Source organism: Mustela putorius, unplaced genomic scaffold (genome assembly GCF_011764305.1).
Source record: "Mustela putorius furo isolate JIRA1106 unplaced genomic scaffold, ASM1176430v1.1 tig00003850_pilon_pilon_pilon, whole genome shotgun sequence".
Lineage (NCBI taxonomy): Eukaryota > Metazoa > Chordata > Mammalia > Carnivora > Mustelidae > Mustela > Mustela putorius.
Window position 1 is genome coordinate 3,127,114 of NW_025422002.1, and position 19,670 is coordinate 3,146,783.

The window sequence follows — 19,670 nt, forward strand, 5'->3', positions numbered from 1 at the left end:
TGTAGGACTTGATCCCTGGACAATGGGATGATGACCTGAGCTCAAGGCAGATGCTTAACCGACAGCCACTCTGGTGTCCCAGTACTTTTGTATTTTTTGAGTAAATTCCTAGTAGTGGAATTGCTGTATCATAGGATAGTTCTATTTTTTAACTTGTTGAAGGACCTTCATACTGTTTTCCAGACTGACTGCACCAGTGTGCCTTCCCTCCAGTGCCCTAAGAAGGCTCCTCTTTCTCCGTATCCTCGCTAATACCCGTTGTTTCTTCTATTGTTAATTTTAGCCATCCTGACAGGTGTGAGATGATATCTCACTGTAGTTTCAATTTGTGTTTCTCTGATGATCATTGATGTTAAGTATTTTTTCATGTTTCTGTTGGCCATCTGTATATCTTCTTTGAAAAAATGTCCATTCATGTCTTCTGCCTATTTTTACTTGAGTTACTTCATTTTTAGGTATGAGTTGTACCATTTCTTTCTATATTTTGGGTACTAAACCTTTATTGGATTTGTCATTAGCAAATATTTTTTCCCATTCAGTAGGCTGCCTTTTAGTTTTGCTGATTGTTTCCTTTGTTGTGTAGAAGCTTTCTATTTTTATGTAGTACCAGTTTTTTATTTTTGCTTTTGTTTCCCTTGCTTCAGGAGACATATCTAGAAAGAGGTGAGTATGGCCTATTTTGAAGGGATTGCTGCCATGTTCTTCTCTAGGATTTTTATGGTTTCAGGTCTCACCTTTAGATCTTTAATCCAGTTTGAATTTATTTTTGTGTTTGTTGTTAAAAAGATCCAGTTTCTTCTTTTGCATGTAATTACTCAGCTATCCCCCACCATTTATTGAAGACAATGTCTTTTCCCAGTGTATATTCTTTGCTGCTTTGGGGGGATTAATTGACCATATAATTGTGGGTTTATTTCTAGGCTTTCTTTTCTGTTCCATTGGTCTATGTGTCTATTTTTGTGTCAGTACTATACTGTTCTGATCACTACAGTTTGTAATATAACTTGAAGTCTGTAACTGTGATGCCTTTAGCTTTGCTTCCCACCCTCTCCCCCGCACTCACCCGACTGCTTTAGCTATTCAGGGTCCTCTTTGGTTCCATACAAATTTCAAGTTTATTCTGGCTCTGAAAAGAGCTGGTGGTATTTTCAGAGAGATTGCATTAAATGTGCAGATTGCTTTAGGTGATATACACATTTTAACAATATTTGTTCTTCCAGTCCATGAGAATGGATCTCTTTCCATCTCTTTGAGTTATCATCAATTTCTTTCATCGGGGTTTAGTACTTTTCAGAGTACAAATCTTTCACCTCTTTGCTTAAGTTTATTCCTAGGTATCTTACTGATTTGGTGGAATTATAAATGTGATTGATTCCTTAATTTCTCTTTCTGGTGCTTCATTATTGCTGCCTAGAATTGCAACAGATTTTCTGTACATTGATTTTATATCCTGAGACTTTGCTGTACATGTATCAGTTCTGGCACTTTTTTTTTTTTTTTTTTTTTGGTGGCGTCTTCTCGGTTTCCTATAGAGGGTCATCAAATAATGAGATTTTACTTCTTTCTTGCCAATTTGGATGCCTTTTATTTCTTTGTTGTCTTACTGCTGTTGCTAGGACAACAGGGTAATTTGGAAGTTTTCCATCATTTTCTACTTTTTGAATTGTTTGAGAAGAAGAGGTATTCTTCTTTAAATGTCTGATAAGATTATCCTGTGAGGCCATCTGGCCTAAGATCTTTGTTTGCTGGGAGTTTTTGATTACTGATTCAATTTTTGTTGGTTATCAGTCTGTTCAAGTTTTCTATTCCTGTTTCAGTTTTGGTAGTTTGTATGTTTCTAGAAACTTATCTTACATTGCTTTAGGTTGTCCACAATTTATTGGCATATAGTTTTTTATAACATTCTCCTATAATTGTGTATTTTTGTGTATTGGTTGTTATTTGTCCTTTCTCAGTTTTGATTTTATTTTTTTAGGTTATGGGTGGGTTGTTTTTGTTTTTGTTTTGTTGTGTTTTGTTTTGTTTTGTTTGATGAGTCTGGCTATAGGTTTATCAATTTTATTGATTCTTTTCAAAGAACTATCTCCTGGTTTCATTGATCTATTCTATTGTTTTTCTAGTTTTTATATTACTTATTCTTGCTCTAATCTCTATTATTTATTTCCCCTCTTTTTCTGGCTTTAGGTTTCTTTTGTTGTTCTTTTTCTAGCTTCTTTAGGTGTAAGGTTAAGATTTGAGATTTTTCCTGCTTCCTTAGGTAGGCCTGAATTGCTATATACTTCCTTCTCTCTCTCTCTCTCTCTCTATAAGATTTTATTTATTTGAGAGAGAAGGAGAGAAAGAGAGAGATTGAGAGAACAAGTGGGGGAGTGGCAGAGAGAGAAACAGATTCTCTGCAGAGCAGGGAGCCCAATGCAGGACTCAATCCCAGGACCACAAGATCATGATCCGAGTTGAAGGCAGATGCTTAACCAGCTGAGCCACCCAGGCGTCCCCCTCTCCTTTAAAGATTTTATTTGTTTTGAGAGAGAGAGAGAGAGAGAAAGAGCATGAGCTGAGAAAGGGCTGGAAGGACAGGGAGAAGCAGACTCCCCAGTGCAGGACCCCAGGTATCATGTCCTGAGCTGAAGGCAGACATTTAACAGCCACCCAGGTGCGCTATATACTTCCCTCTTATGACCACTTTTTGCTGCATCCCAAAGGTTTTGGACCATTGTGTTTTCATTAGTATTTGTTTCCAAGTATATTTTTATTTCTTCCTTGATTTCCTGGTTGACCCATTCAACATATAAAATAGTAACATGTTGTTTAACCGCCCTGTGTTTGTGGTCTTTAAAAAAATTTTTTTTTCTTGCTGTTGACCTCTGTTTTCATAGCACTGTGGTCAGAAAGAGTATATGGTGTGATTTCAAACTTTTTGTATTTGTTGAGATATGTTTTGTGAACTAATATGTGATATATGCTGAAGAGTGTTCCTTGTGCATTTGAAAAGAATGTGTATTTAGTTTTAGGATGGAAGGTTCTTAATATATCTTTTAAGTCCATCTGGTTCAGTGTGATATTCAAAGCCATTGTTTTTATGTTTATTGATTTTATGTTTAGATGATCTGTCCATTGATTGGAGTTGTGTGTTAAAGTTCCCTACCATTATTCTGTTATTATCCTTTAGCTTAATTATATTTTTGTTTTTAATTGTCTTCTATGTTTGTATGCTCCCATATTTGGTGCAGAAATATTTTCTATTATTAGATCTTCTTACCGAATTGGCCTCTTTATGATTATATAGTGCTCTTCTTTGTCTCTTTTTATGGTTTTTATTTTAAGGTATAGTTTTTCTGATATAAGTATTGCTACTCCAACTTTCTTTTGACATCCATTTGTGTGATAAATGGTCCTCTACCTCCTCACTTTCAATTGGCTGTTGTCTAACCTGAGTCTCTTTAAAGTCAAATATAGATGTGTCTAGTTTTGTTACCCATTCTAATACCATACATCTTTTGATTGGACCATTTATCCCATTTATATTCAAAATAATTATTGATAAATATGAATTTATTGTCATTTCATTATTTGTTTTTCATTGTTTTTGGAGATTTTCTCTGATTCTTTCTTATCCTTGTCACTTTTGGTCTCTCCTTTGCACTCAAAGAGTCCCCTTTAATATTTCTTGCAGGGCTGGTTTAGTGGTCATGAACTCCTTTAGTTTTTGTCTGGGAAACTCTTTATCTCTCCTTCTATTCTAAATGATAATTTTTCTGGATAGAGTATTCTTGGCTACAGATTTTTCCCAATCAGCACATTGAATATATCGTGCCACTCCATTCTGGCTTGCCAATTTTCTGTTGCAAAATTTCCAGCTAGCCTTATGTGTGTTCCCTTGTAAGTTACAGACTTCTTTTGTCTCCCCGCTTTTAAGATTTTTTCTTTATTGCTATATTTTGCAAACTTAGTTACAATATGTCTTGGTGTTTGCCTGCTTTTGTTGATTTTTATAGGAGTTCTTTTTGCCTCCTGAATCTAGATGTCTATTTTCTTCCCCAGATAAGGGAACTTTTCAGCTGTCATTTCTTCCAGTAAATTTTCTGGCCCCTTTTCTCTTCTTCTGGGATTCCTGTAATACAAATGTTATTATGCTTGATGGAATCACTGAGTTCCCTAAGTCTATACTTGTGTTGCATTGCGTAATTCTTTATCTCTTTTGTTAAGCTTCAGTATTTTCCATCATTTTGTCTTCTAGGTCACTAATTCATTCTACTACTTATACTAATTCTTCATTACATGAAGCTGTTTCCAATGTTAGTTATTGCACTCTTCATCTTTGACTGATTCTATTTTAACTCTTTAATTCTGTGGTAAGAGTCTCATTGATTTAAAAATATTTTTTTCTCAAGCCTAGTGAGTATCCTCAGGTTTATTGCATTATATTCTCCATCAGTCATGCTATTTTTATCTGTTTTGCTTAGATCTCGGCTGTGGCCTTGTCTTGTTCTTTCATTTGGATAAATTTATTTGAGATAAATTCTTTCATTTGGAATAAATTCCTCTGTCTTAGCACGTTGTCTTTGTATTCTTCTGTTTCTTATGTCTCCTGTTTCTGAAAGTAATGACCTTATGAAGAAGAGGTCATACAGTGCCTATGGCCTATATGTGCTTCAGGGAGTGTCCCTGGTGTGTGCTGCGTGCACTCTGCTGTTGTGTTTTGGAGTCTCTTTCCTTTAGGCCATTTGCAGAGGCTTTCCTACTCTGGGCAGTGTTTGGTCCTGGTGTGAATGTGGCAAATTTTAAATATATGTGCTCTGGTCTACTTGTGAAATGAGACCGGATACCAACTCTATTAGAACAGAGGCCCTGAATCACTCTCTGGTTGAAGAAGTGGTGTGGTAGAGGTTTGTGCTGGTTTTTAGTCCCACTGCACGGGGACTAAAGCATGCTTGACTGAGAAGGGCAGTCCTGCCACAGCGCAATGGTGTTGGGCTTGTTGTAAGCAAGTTAGGCAGCCACTGTTGGCACTGTGCTGCTTCCTGCAGGTGGCTTTGTGTTTATGCTGATGGGCAGAGGGTGATAATGGTGGAAAATAATTCCTAAAGGAAGTTTATTTTATTGCGATGTACTTTTTAGTCTCAGTGTTATGGACATTTTGGAGTGGATAATCCTTTGTTATGGAACCTATTCTGTTCAATGTAGGACATTTAGCCACATCCCTGGTCTCTAGATACCAGTAACACACACACTGTGAGTAAAATAATGTCTCCAGGTATAGCGAAGTACCCTCCGGTATGGGAGTGGCATAAACACTCCCAGCTGAGAAGCATTATCTAGAGTATGGTATGAAATTCCAGGGTCATGGCTTTGGTCTGGCTCAGATAGCTTAGGTTTTCAGAGTAGAATGTGGGGTGAGAGGAGAGGAATGATGGAGAAAATAGACAATGTGGCTGCGGTATTTTTCCCGTGACATTGCTTCCTTTTTTTTTTTTTTTTTAAGATTTTATTTTTCTTAAGTAAGCTCTATGCCTAACATGAAACTCAAATTCACAACCCTGATATCAAGATCCACATGCTCCACTGACCGAGCCACCCAGCATTGCTTCTTTTAAGGCAGAGAGAAACTCCTCTATTTTACACTGAACAACCTGTTTGTGTTCTGTGAGGCATGAACTTAATGAAAATTATGCTGCTTTCTGGTTAGTCAAAAGCCTAAGAAGGTAACTTAAGGTATGGGTTTCTTTATATGGAGCAGGAATGTGGGGTTTTTTTGGTTTTTTTTTTTTGTTTGTTTGTTTTTTTCTGGTACTATCAAGACTCTTTTTTGTCACTTTTAACTGTATATTTGACAAATCCAGAGATTTACCTTAGGCAGTGTTGTGTCCAGAGGTTTCAACTGTACTCTCATTGAGCTGTTTCTCTTTAACCTTGACTTTTCTTGATATTTTGGTGGGACAGAGATAGGTGGCTCCTGAGAACTTTGAGGATACCCCCAAAAGTAGAGGATCCACCTTTCCTGAGTCCGCAGATTAAAACTCAGGAAATACGCATTTGGGTCTGCTTGCAGCTAGGTATTCTCTTGATTCAGGCACTATTACAGTGGGTTTGACCAGCCTAGATCATTGAATCCCTCTCTACTCTTCCCTCCTCCACCAATTCTGCAGGTCTGAAAACAGAATCACAAGGAATGATTCTCTTACAAATCAGAGATCCTTTGAAAAGAAAATTGTGCTGAGCTTTCTTTCTTTTTTTCTTTTTTTTTTTAAGATTTTATTTATTTATTTGACAGAGATCACAAGCAGGCAGAGAGGCAGGCAGAGAGAGAGGAGGAAGCAGGTTCCCCGCTGAGCAGAGAGCCCGAGGCGGGACTCTATCCCAAGACCCTGGGATCATGACCTGGGCTGAAGGCAGAGGCTTTAACCCACTGAGCCACCCAGGCACCCCTGTGCTGAGCTTTCTTTATAAAAATCTTTGCCCAAATTGTGCTCACATATATTTTCCAACTCTTTTAATCTCTCAGAGGTATCCTTTCTATTTCCAAGGTATCCTGTTAGTATTCTTAGAGTCTGGTTCAGGGAACCCTGAGGAGGTGACTAAGATTTTCAGGTGATCAACATTTTGAAGCTTTTTTTCAGAATACTGAAATTTGTCTTTGTCTCAGTTTCTTACAAGTGTTCAGTGGACTTTTCCAGAGGTTATATGACATGTGATATCAAGTAAGACTAAAGATAGAGACAAATAGATGGATCAAATTATCTTCTATTGAGTCAAACTTTTTTTTTTTAATATTTTATTTATTTATTTGAGAGGGAGAGAGAGCACGGAGGTAGAGAGAGAATGAGAAGCAGACTCCCCACTGAGCAGGAAACCCTATGGAGGGCTCTATTCTCAGGACTCTGGGATTATGACCTGAGCCTAAGGCAGATGCTTAACCAACTGAGCCACCCAGGAGCCCCTGAGCCAAACCTTTAAACAATTTGCAAATGTGTAAAATGTGTACTCTTATCTCTATTTTTTGTTTCAGATAATGCACTTTCCCCCCATAAGGTGTGTTATTTATCTTAATGTGTATTGGATTTATTATCATTGTTAAATGAATAAGCATTTTTAAAAGTTTCATTTTTAAATTTTAAAATGGGACATATCAGTAGACCCCCATTCTGTCTCAAAAATTTAAGGATGTACCTTTTTATGGCCTCCATTGAATACGTGGAGTGTTCACAAAGTATTTTCCACTATAGCCTTTGGAACTCCAACATCTCCAGCCCTGTGAGAGCCATAGAATCCATTCTCAATTCCATTAGTAGCCATTCTCTGCCAGGCCTTGAGAAACTCCTCTGGGCCCTACTATTTAGTGTTCAGCCAATGACTCAAGTGGACCTCTATGCAGAGGTGTACAGATCATTCTTTGGACAGCACCCTCCTTTTTATTATCTTACCCTGTAAAGTCCAAACTGCAGATAGCCCTGAACCCTAATCTTTGTTTTACCCAGTGAAACCACTGCTCTCAGTTTGGGCTTCACTTCCATTTCCTGTGGTCTGGAAAGTGCCCACAGAAATAAAGTTGGAATAAACTCGGAGCTCATCTCATGTGTGTCCTTTCTCTAAATGATCACAGCTTTGTGCTGTCTGTTGTCCAATTCCTGAAATCAGTTTCTTCATTTTTTTTAAGTTTTACAGTAGTTTACAAGGTTAAAATAAGAAATACTCATTACTCTAAAAAGATAAAAATTGGAAGTTTTCAGTTTTTCCTGTATTTAGGTGTTTCTTTACAAAAAGTGACTTACTGATGGTGAGATAAATGTTGAGACATAGCCAAGTGTATCTATTTAAGATTGGGGGACAGATGAGAACTTAGGTATTTTATATCATCTTAAATAATTGCTTATATTTAGTTATGTGTATAATTTAATAACATAACAATACATTTGTATACTTTAGAACTAAAAATGCATAGTTAGAAGTGTTATTTTTTTCCTAACAGAAGTGTACTATCAAGAAATGTGGAAAAAAAAAAAGAAGAAAAGAAAGAAATGTGGAACATTTCCTATGGTGTTTGATCATATGTGTGTGTGTGTGTGTGTGTGTGTGTGTGTGTGAAAATTATAATGGTTCAGGGTGAAAAGAAATATTTATTTTAGGGAAAAAAGAAATATTTATTTTAGGGAATTAAGCAAATCGTTAAGGAAATATACTTTTGCGTATACCCACTATGAGGAGAAATTGAGCAGTAATTTCTATAACTTTAGTCTGACAACTCTTTCATCAGGTGACTTATTCCATTATGTGGAGAGAATGAAGCAGTGAGTTTTCAGTTGAAGCAAGAATAGAAGTGGCTGCCACTGGTTTTGAAACTAGTACTAAGTACTAAGTACTAGTACTAAGTGCTTGGCTCTGGGCAATAAAGGTATCCTGGTCTCCATTTTATAAATGTAGAGTTTGAAGCTAAGAGAGAATGCTTTGCTTCTGGTCAGAAAGGAATAAATGCAGTAGTTAGGTTTGAACTGACATTTCTCTAACTCAGTGGCCATTTCTTACCAATTCACCAGACTTTCTTGGATTTGGACTATATACAGAACAGTTTTCTACCTGTGAAGGTGTAGGACACCAATATGATTTTTTTTTAAAAGAATTTATTTATTTATTTGACAGAGAGAGATCATAAGTAGGCAGAGAGGCAGGCAGAGAGAGAAAGGAGGAAGCAGGCTCCCCGCTGAGCAGAGAGCCCGATGTGGGACTTGATCCCAGGACCCTGGGATCATGACCCGAGCCGAAGGCAGTGGCTTAACCCACTGAGCCACCCAGGCGCCCCACCAATATGATTTTTTGAAGTGTTTCAAATGTCGCAGTGCCTACCCTGGAGTTCAGTTAAGCCATAATTGATTTATAGTGAACTAGGGAAATTTCAAGTTGATATGAATTATGCAATCCTCAGTATAAGTGTATGTGTGTGTGTGCAGCATTAAATTTCTTTCAAGAAAGCTAAAGAAATTTCCTGCTGAGTAGGAAATGTTTACATTCTTCACATACTTGTGCATGGATTTCCAAATTGATGGCTATTTGATTCAAAAGTAGACAGGAAATCAATCCTGGAAATTATTGTGTGTGTAGTTCAATTCCGTAAGTTGTAAAATATTATTTCTTTCATCTCCTTTATGCTGTTTCGTTGCTATTTCATTCTTCATGGTAATAGAAAAATATTCAATGATATTGTAAACACATACTGACCTTTCAGATTTGTTCTCAGGTTCAGTGGCCATTTGTTCAGGAGGCACTTGACTTTTTTACATCAGCTGGTCTCTTCCTCTTTGGGGAAGAGAATCAAGTCATGCTTTGTATTTTAGATTGTGTTGTATTTCCCTTGCAAAATGTGTCACTATGTAATGAGGACTTCTCTCTTTAAAGAAAAGCATGATACAGCAGTGGATCTGGGAAAGGCTGCATGTTCTCAACTATGGTGGTGGGAACTAGTAATCCTCCTCCAGAGAACCAGAATAAATAGATGTTTCTAGTTAAAAAGTAAGAAGGATGTTTGTAAACTGCCCTCCCCCCAAATTCTGGACTCTTAGACCTAACTATTCATACAGAATTTCGCTTTTTATATATCAGTTCTCTACCAATTCTGGACATTTATATACTATGATCATATTTCTTAACATTGGTACATATTTTCTATTTACCACTTTTTATAAATCTAATGAATTTTTAAGTAATTGTACATATGAAGAACATTCATATGTACAATTATATCAATAATAGAAATAGAAGAAAATGTGATATAAGTGGAAAATAAATGCAAAAATACATATTTATACAAACATAAGTACACATAGATTTTAAATGTTCAGAAAATTAAAATAATAATATGTACCACCAGAAGTTCTAGGACCACATTTCTGAAAACTGTGACCCTCTGATCCCTATTTTTTGAATTGAAATTGCACTTCAGAGCCCTTACCACAGTTTCCATTATGAGATTCCCCTGCTTTCTGAAAGTAGAGTGTTTCTGTGAAAGCTTTCATAGCCCTAATGGCATAAGGCAAAAAACAATTACCATTAGTTTATATAGAAAATTTTTGAACCTTCTCAGTCCCCAAAAATAACCTCTCTCAGACTTTTCCAATAGCTTGGGACACATCTTTTTAAGATGACCAAAATAGGGATTCCTGTGTCTACCTTTGGCTCAGGTCATGATCTTGGGGTCCTTGGATCGAGCCCTGTGTCAGGCTTCCTGCTCCATAGGGAGCCTGTGTCTCCCTCTTCCTCTGCCACCTGCCCCCCCTCCTTGTGTGTGCGCTCTCTCTCTCTCTCTCTGACAAATCAAACTTTTAAAAAATTGCCCAAAATAAATCAAAGTAAAGCACAAATGCTTTTAGACACAGTTCTGTGTCAAAACTGCCATGGCTTGATGCGGAGTGTAGTTCCTGGGGACGAGTTTGGTGGTGTGTTCAGTGTGTGCACTGCCTTTATAACTACATAATACAGAATGAACACTGAACACTGTTTGTGCTTTTTGCTGTCTTTTTTTTTTTTAATAAAAATGAAAATCCTCTTCAGATTCATGTACTCTGCTAATGTAGGTCTTTCCCAATAGTGAATTAGCATGATATGAACTTTCAAGAAACAAGGGATATCTGTTTGTGGATGTCATTTATGGCCATGAACATATTTTCTGCCTTTGAGGAACCAGACTGAAAGCCCATTAGACCTTCAGACATTGTTTCCGTTACCCTGCACTCCATTATGTCCTTTATTGCATACAGGTATGCACTGTGTATTTAATTCCCGCTCAACAAATTGAACAGTTACACAGTGGTCTCCGGGAATGAAGTCCATTGCAGCTTATGAGAACAGGACAGTGCAGAACAATAGGCTCAAGAAAAGGAACCAGTGATATCTGCAAAAAGTTATTTAAAAATATAAAACTAGAGGGGTCTCTTTTTATTAAAAAGTACATTTAATACCCTTAACTGTGTATTGAGCATTTGGTCAACGTTAATGTATATAATTCTCACAATAGCCCAAAGAAGAAAATAGGATTAGTACTTTCATTTAGTACATGAAGTAAGTAAGGTGGGGAGGGAAGTGAGTAATTTGCTGAAGGTTACTGAAGTAGGATATGGAGACGAGTTTTGAAAGCCAGATTCTGTACTCTCAATCACTACTCTTTGCTGTATTTCTTGTTAGAGTATATGAAATTACCCATGTGAAAATATTTGGATTCTGTCATTCTACAGTTACGTGCTGTGATTTATACATCATTTCATTTGTCTTCCATTTGCTCTGCAGAAATGTAGGTATTTCCTTTCCCTGAATTGGTGAAACTCAGATAAAGAGCATGCACTTATAGGAAATATCAAATTCTAAGTGTCCAATATATTTTTATATCATGTCACATAATGTGACATATTGGGCTGTTGTGGAATGTCAAGCACTGGCATAATATATGTCTTAGAAATGCAGAGTGACAGGTTGTCATTATAGCTGTTCCAAGTTTTTGTGATAATGGTGAACCCTGGAAAATTTCATTTTCTGGCTTTGCACATTGCCAACACTTTGATATTTCCCCTATGTTTTCCCAATGGGAAAGCCAGAATTGAATTTAGCCAAACCTGATAATTTTCCTTAATGGAAATTTAAGGGGCTAAGAATCCCACATTTGTGTATGGGCTCAATAATTTGAAGTGAATTATCTTCTATTTCTATCCCTAGGATGTAGAGGCAGATGAAGTAGTTTTTCACAGACCTGAATTGTACGGATGAACACCTACTGATGGAGATCATTCAAATTATGAGTTAAGTGCAAATAGAGTTAAGTGCATATTTAGCAAGTATCCCTGTCATCTATTCACTAGATGTCAGTGGCAAACCAGCCTCACACCCCCATCCCTAATCTGTACAACCAAAAATGTTTCCAGACTTTGCCAAAAAATTGCCTCCAGTTGACAATCACTGATTTTGAGAATGGAATCTCTAGTTGTTTTGTAATCTCCTAAAATACCTTTACACATATTTTAAGACTTCAGTTTTTTGTTTTTTTGTTTTTTTTTTTAGGATAATGTCTTATGAGCCACAATACCAAGTTTGCATTTCCAAGCAATATTACAACAAAGTAACTATTATGTATTTTCTACTAGTATTATCTCTTACATAAAATTAAGTTGTATCACTTGCAGACCCTTTGAGAAATAATGCATTCTTATCTCATTTTAAGGTTAATGAAAGTAATCTCTCCAAATATCAGTAATATAGAGACAAATATAGATAAATATAGAGCATTTTATCATTACATGGTGCTTTTATTTTTTTTATTTTTTTAAACATGATCATTCCTTTTTTTTTTCTTTTTTAAAGATTTCATTTATTTATTTGTCAGAGAGAGAGAGCACAAGCAGGGGGAGCAGCAGGCTTTCCACTGAGTAAGGAGCCCAAAGTGGGACTCGATCCCAGGACCCTGAGATCATGACCTGAGCCAAAAGCGGATGCTCAACCCACTGAGCCACCCAGGTGTCCCTATATGGTGCTTTTAAACTCAATATTTAATTTTCTCAGTAATTCTGAGGAAGGTTTTAATTTACCCATTTTATTGATTAATAAACAGAGACTTGAGGAGTAGCTGTTGTCTATTTCTTGTGAGTTAGATCAGAAATTACCACCATTCTGAGTAATTTTAGGTGAGTAGAGTAGAGCCCAATATGGGCCTCAATCTCACAACCCTGAAATCATGACCTGAGTCGAAATCAACAGTTAAACTCTTAATGGACTGAGCCACCCAGGCACCCCTTGATGATTAAACTCTTAAGTAACGCTCTTTTCTCATGAATAAACTTGTTTCATTTCCTAGAGTAGTGTGAAAGATGAATGGCCCTTTCTTTCTTCTGCTCTTCTATTTCTAAATCTAGGTACCACCATTTCCTATTTTGATGTCACTGGTTTTCGTCTTGGGACCTCATGTCGACTGGACCATCTGTCTATAGCCCCTCAAGTGAGCTGCCCTAATTATGTTACATCAGGACAACTTGTGAAGCTCAGAATATCACGTTTCTAACCTTACAACTGATAAGCAGCATAAGCCATTCCCATTGCTATTTTCAGTCCTCTCTCTGTCTTAAATAGATGCATAGATCTCTAGGCTCTTAAGCATCTTCCAGTCCTGTTTACTTTGTAGTCAAGACCCCAGAAATTAGTCTTCCAGAATATGGCTCTTCAAGCCAGAATCCTCAAGGTGATGGTGCCTGTGTAACCTTGATATGAAACCTCCTACACTGTGTAATACTGTCATCTCAGGGAGAGCCACTATTCATTAGTTTAAATTGTCAGCTTTATGTTTCAGTAAAATAAATACACATTTTCCCTACAGTAATGACTTTTTTTCCTCACTTTGTGAAAGCTGCAGGGACCCTTGTTATCGAGATATAATCATATTCTAGCAGTGCCACTTATTATGCCCAGTCAAAGTCCCAAGGATATGATTATCTCTTAATAACTCTAAAGCTTGTTATGTATCATGTTGTATTGTTGTTTACTTTGAGTGTGTGGGGGAAACCCATTAGTGATCTCTGTGGTTGATATTACTCATTGGGATAATGATAAAAGAATCAAATGACCATTTGTTTGCTTGTAGCTAGACAGCACGATAAATGCATCCCACTTCCCACTGAAAAATGTATTTAAATGTAATCTCTAGCTTAGTATTAGTTTAATAACCTGGATGTTAATACTAAATTAATATCAAGTGAAGCTAAAGGAAAGCTAGGAAATAAACATGGATAATTTAATAACTCTGTGACCTTTACCTCCCACAGAAAATTCAGGTTGGGTTTTAAAATCTGTGAAAGAAGTAAACACCCCTGAAAAAGAAGTACTCGCCAATTCAGTGATGGAAAATGTCATTGATAATTTAAGTAAATTAGGATGGATGTAAGGAATCCCCTTAAATATGCCTCTAGAATATAGACAGTAAATGAATTTTTCCCCTCTTACTTCATGCCTTCCTCTCATGTTCAAAGAAAGCAATAATTCTGGTTTCATTTATTGAATACCTTTTAAAGACGAGATAGTTGTCATGCATTCTCATTTTTTATTTACTAGAACCTTGCAATACTGTTCCTGATTTTTAGGTTGGGAAACTGAGACTGTAAGAGATTAAATAACTAGCTTGAGTTCTAGTAGAAGGTAGATGGCAAAGGTTAGCTTCAGATCTGAGTTTAGAGTCCATTTGTTATCTACTGATTATTTAAAGGCATGATATGAAAGATGATTACAATTATAGGACACTTGTAGCTGACAGTGATCTTGTACATGTGTATTATTAGGTAGACACACGTCTGACCCTAATGAAAGGGAAAAAGTTTGCTGAAGTGATGAGACCACTGTCTTCTCTTCTTATCTTGCTTCCGATGTCTGTGAGAACTGAAAAAATCAGGAATGCCTCATCTGGTTGTTTTTGGTTTTGTTTTAGCCTTTTAATTAGGACAATTTTCATACTCTTAACTGTCACTTGGAAAAGATTGTTTTGTTCTGAATAAGTATTTAACACACTTTTTACTTCTGAGGTATTTGGCAAGGGTCTAGATCAGGACTTCTGTTCTCCAGGGTAAAAATCCTTTTTGAACCAGGATTTGCCAGCTGCTATCTCTTTCTATTTGCATTTAACCAAGAAGCTCTGCAGTCATTAGTGGATTTCTGATTTCTTTGTATTATAATAAAGCCGATGCACTTCTGTTGACACCAGCTGATATGTTCAAAACTCATAGACCCAATCATTCTGAACAGAGGGAGATTCATCCATTTATTCATACATTAATTTTCTGTCTACTCCTACATGTGACTTTTTAGAGTTTATAATAAAAGCCACAACTAAATATGAACCATAATTTCAAGGTGTTATAATAGCAGATAAATTGTATAGATTTAACATTGGAAAATTTAATAAATTTTCAGTAATTTTAAAAGATAATTAAATATTTTGTGCATATTATAAACTGGGCACTGTTTTTTTGTACGGATTATCTCATTCTGCCTCACAAAAACAATGTAAGGTAGATACATAATTATTAGGCTCATTTTATGCATAAGGAAACAGAACTTAAAGAGAGTGAATAAAATGAAAGCCTTTCCTCATGTTCTTGTTCAGAGGAGGCTGTTACTCTCTTGCCTCTAATGGATGCACAGTTTCTTTCCCTGCATAAAGCATGGCAAAAGTAGCCAAGAATAATGCATGTATCTTTACCCCTTTATAAGGAATGGTATTGTGTGTCTGCCTACCTTATTTATTTCTTGAGTGTGCTGGCTGCATTTAAGATGAAAAGTTTTAACTAAATCACTTTCCCCCTGGTAAGAATATGGCTGTTCAACATCCCCCCCCCCCAACCCAGTGGAAAGTAAGTAATTCCTAATTATAAAATCAAGAACTTCTCAATACCTTTGTAAGCATCTTTAGAAGTTTCCTTTTAAGAGCAGTCAAGAAAACATATGGTAGAAATGGAATTATTTTTTTTCAAAGATTTTATTTATTTGTCAGAGAGAAAGAAAGCACAAACAAGGGGAACAGCAGGGAGAAGCAGAGGGAGAAGTAGGCTTCCCACTGAGCAAAGGAGGCTGATGTGGGACTTCCAATGACCTGAGCCAAAGGCAGACACTTAACTGACTAAGCCCCCAAGCATCCCAGATACAGAATTAATTTTTAAGTTACATGTCCCTTGCTTAGTTTTTAATTTGGATCCTTTCATTCACTCAGCACGTATTTAAGGAATAATTGTTTTAGACTAGGTTGTACAAAGCTTTACAACTTTAAATTGAAGAATAAGACAAGACAGATACATATAGTCCTACAAGAAAAGATACGCATTTATGTATGGGGTGGGTGGTAAGCACACTGTGATTATTGTCATTTTAGAAACCTGTTGAATGTAACAGGACAATGAAATTCATTATAATCCTGAAATGTTATGATTGTGTAAAGAGGATTATTTCAAAAATAATACTCTGATTTTTTTAAATTGAAATACAGTTTATGTGTAATATATTAGTTTCAGGTGTATAACATAATGATTTCATAATTGTATACATTACAAAATGATCACCATAAATTGTTATCACAAAAAGTTCTTTCTTTTTTTTTTTTTAGATTTTATTTATTCATTTGACAGACAGAGATCCCAAGAAGGCAGAGAGGCAGCCAGAGAGAGAAAGGAGGAAGCAGGCTCCCTGCTGAGCAGAGAGCCTGAATGCTGGGCTCCATCCCAGGACCCTGAAATCGTGACCTGAGCCAAAGGCAGGGGCTTTAACCCACTGAGCCACCCAGGTGCCCCCACAAAAAGTTATTTCAATATTATTGACTATATTCACTAAGGTGTATTTTTCATCCCCATGATTTATGTACTTTATAATTGGAAGTTTATACCTTTTAATCCCTTTAACTTATTTCACTTAATCCCCTACCCCCATTTTGGCAAACAGCAAATCCCCAATATTACTTTATACCAGTCAGAATGGTTATTATCAAAAAAGACAATAAATAACAATAAACAACAAATGTTAAAGGAAATGAGAAATTTTGGTGAGGGTGTGAGAACAAGAAACCTTTGTGCCCTGTTAGTGGGAATGTTAATTGGTGCAGCCACTATGGAAAACAGTATAGAGTTTCCTCAAAAAAATTAAAAAAAAAAAAAAAGTGCCATATGATTCAGTATTTCCACTTCTGAATATTTCCGTGAGGAAAAGAAAATGCTGATTTGAAAAGACTTATATGCCCCTATATTTATTGCAGCATTATTTACAGTAACCAATTCTGAACCAATAATCTAAGTGCCCATCAACAGATACTTGTTTGGATAAGATGTGTATATATATGCAATGGAATATTACTCAGCCATAAAGAATGAAATCTAGCCATTTGTGACAACATGAATAGACCTAAAAGGTATTATACTAAGTGAAATATGTCAGACAAAAGAAAGACAAATACCATATGACTTCATGTATATGTAGAATCTAAAAAATAAACAAAAAAAAGGCAACAAAAAGAGAAACAGACTGAAATATATAGAGAAGAGTCTATTATGTTTTTACATTTATTTTGATGATGTTTGTTTGGGTAGTGGTGGCTGAGTAGAGTAGTAGCTTGATTTGTCAGCAAATATTGTGAAGTTAGGGATTTTTTCTGTTTATTTTCCCAGTAACTATTTTTGGAATAAATAAATGAATGTAAATATAAAATCTGTTGGTCTATAATAGTAAGAAACAGCTGAGTATGAATCATATTTATGAGCCAAAAAAATTTGTATATGTAGATTTTCTTGCAAATAATGTTGTGGGATGATTTTTGTTGTTTCTTTATATTGCTCATGTATAGGTCTTGCTCAGTTCCTTTAGGCACATAGCTGGGACTTCATATTACCCACAGAAAGCGTGCTTTCAGTGGGCTCATTTCTCAACCAACAATCATTTCCTTGCAAGTTGTAGAAATAGTTCTAGTTCACATAAAGAGAAGGGCTGTTGAAACCATATGTCAGGCAGTAATTGCAGTCTAAGAACAGAAAACTGGGTAAAACCTGACCCTAGAAGAACTTGAAAAGGCAGGAGATATGGCTACTTGTCACCCCTTTTATTTTTAATACTTCATTTCTCATGGGGATTAGGATTCAGGATGTATGTTTATCCCAATCATAGTTTTTCCAGAACGTCTTTTCCATTCTCTGATTTCTCAACACACAAGTTTCTTTGACAGTAATTCTTCCTGTACCTGCCTGGAATTCTCAGTGGTGCAGTTTAGAATCTCTGAGAGAGAATCCTATTAGGTTTAATGTGGGTCAAGCATTCCTCCTTGTTGAATCACTGTTGCCACTTAGATTTAATTACACAGTACATAGGGCAGTCCTTTCCAGGAGCTGTGGATGGGCTAAACTTTTTAAGGTGCAAATGTTGATTCATAGACCTTCTTGGGATCATTCCTGGATATTCCTGCTTACTTTTCCAACCCTTTGAACCTGCCTTCCATTCTTCTGGGTGTTGTTCTTTGCTCTGTGACAGCTAACAAATCAGATAAATGTGTTCTTGATGTTAACCCATCTCACAGCTAATTTCTTTTAACCAGTGTTCCCTCTGGGAGCAATTCCAAAAATCAAAGGGATGAATTTAATGCTAAATATTTTAGTTTTTAAAAAAAATTTTTAAAAGATTATTTATTTACTTGAGAGAGAGTGGGTGTGCCCCCACAAGAGAGCAGGAACAGAGAGGCGCAGAGGAGAAGGAGAAGCTGACTCCCCGCTGAGCAAGGAGCCCTAACTGGGGCTCCATCCCAGGACCCCAGGATCATGACCTGAACCTAAGGCAGATTCTTAACTGACTGAATCATCCAGGCATCCCTAATGCTAAATATTTTAGACAGTGGGAAAATATTAGGATGTATTGCTTTTCAGTGCTGACTTTACTTTTTTAAGTATAATCCTTCTTTATGAAAAACTATTTATGATAGATAAGAATCTTTCACCACTGTTATTATAATGTTACTACTGGTGTGCCATATGCCAGGTAGAAGACTGAATACCTAAATTGGATTATGTCATTGAATTTTTGGTTGTTCTTTGAGGCTGAATAATGCTGTTGTCCCCACTTTACAGGGGAAATTGAGGCTTATGTTAGTTAATGAATTGCTCAAGATAACTTGGCAAGTAAATAATTGAGCCATAATCCCATCTTGGGCAGCTCTCTGTTCCATAACTTGTGCTTTTAAAAAAGAGGAACATGATTATTATATAATAAATAAAATTGAAAACTAAGTTTTCATTTCAAGTCTATATCACTGCACAAGTATGATATCTACTTGCATTCTGTGAAGAATATTTTTTTGTACTTATGTACATATATGTGTGTGTGTGTCAAGTTTTAGTAATACTTGAAAAGAAAGAATGAACCCTTGATCATAGTTGTAGTTTTTGTTTTTTCTGGTTTATTATCGTTTTTTAGCAATTGTTACTGATGTGTAAGCTAGAGTTGCAAGAGATGCCAGTAATTATACATAGAACTTTGCATTCTTATCTGTGGCTATCCCTAATGTAACAAAAAGTTAGACTTTGAGGTACATACTGAACTTTGGTAGCCAACTCACATACATAGAGCTGGTGACTGACCACAGTAACATAAAACAAATGGTGATTTATTTGTGATTCATTATTAACTTGAATATGGGACTTTTGTCTGTTCCATAAGAAATGATTCATTTGTCATAATCATCGGTGGCACTTTATTTATTTGGGGGGAATATATAAGGAAAGACATTAAAAAAAAGATAAATTACATTTCTGGATATATTAACAATATAAAGAAGACCTATTTGGTTCTTACTTTCTGCACATTATTGATATTAACTTGAAAGTAAACATAGTTAGGTGCTTAAAAATTGATGAATTATTATGATACCCAGCATGGGCCACCGTAAAATTAATAAATGATAATGTATTTATGGTTAATCAGGAAAACACAGTATTTCTATCTTAATAAATTATACTATATTTAAATGTAAATTAGATTAGGCTTGTATAAAGATATTTCTGAGTGACCAATCTATATTGATCTACATAAAATATTTTTAATTATAAAAAATTATAAGACAATTATTTTGTTCAGAAGTAAAGTTATCTACAATAGAAACTTGGTTACAAGATATATACATATACATAAACATG

The 19,670-nt window shown here is 35.9% G+C and overlaps 1 protein-coding gene across 3 annotated transcripts in view; it reads left to right on the top strand.

Annotated features, from left to right (window-relative positions):
• The window catches only part of CNTN4 (contactin 4), a 936,335-nt gene that overhangs the window by 210,409 nt on the left and 706,256 nt on the right, over positions 1-19,670 (top strand). The window lies entirely within an intron of this gene.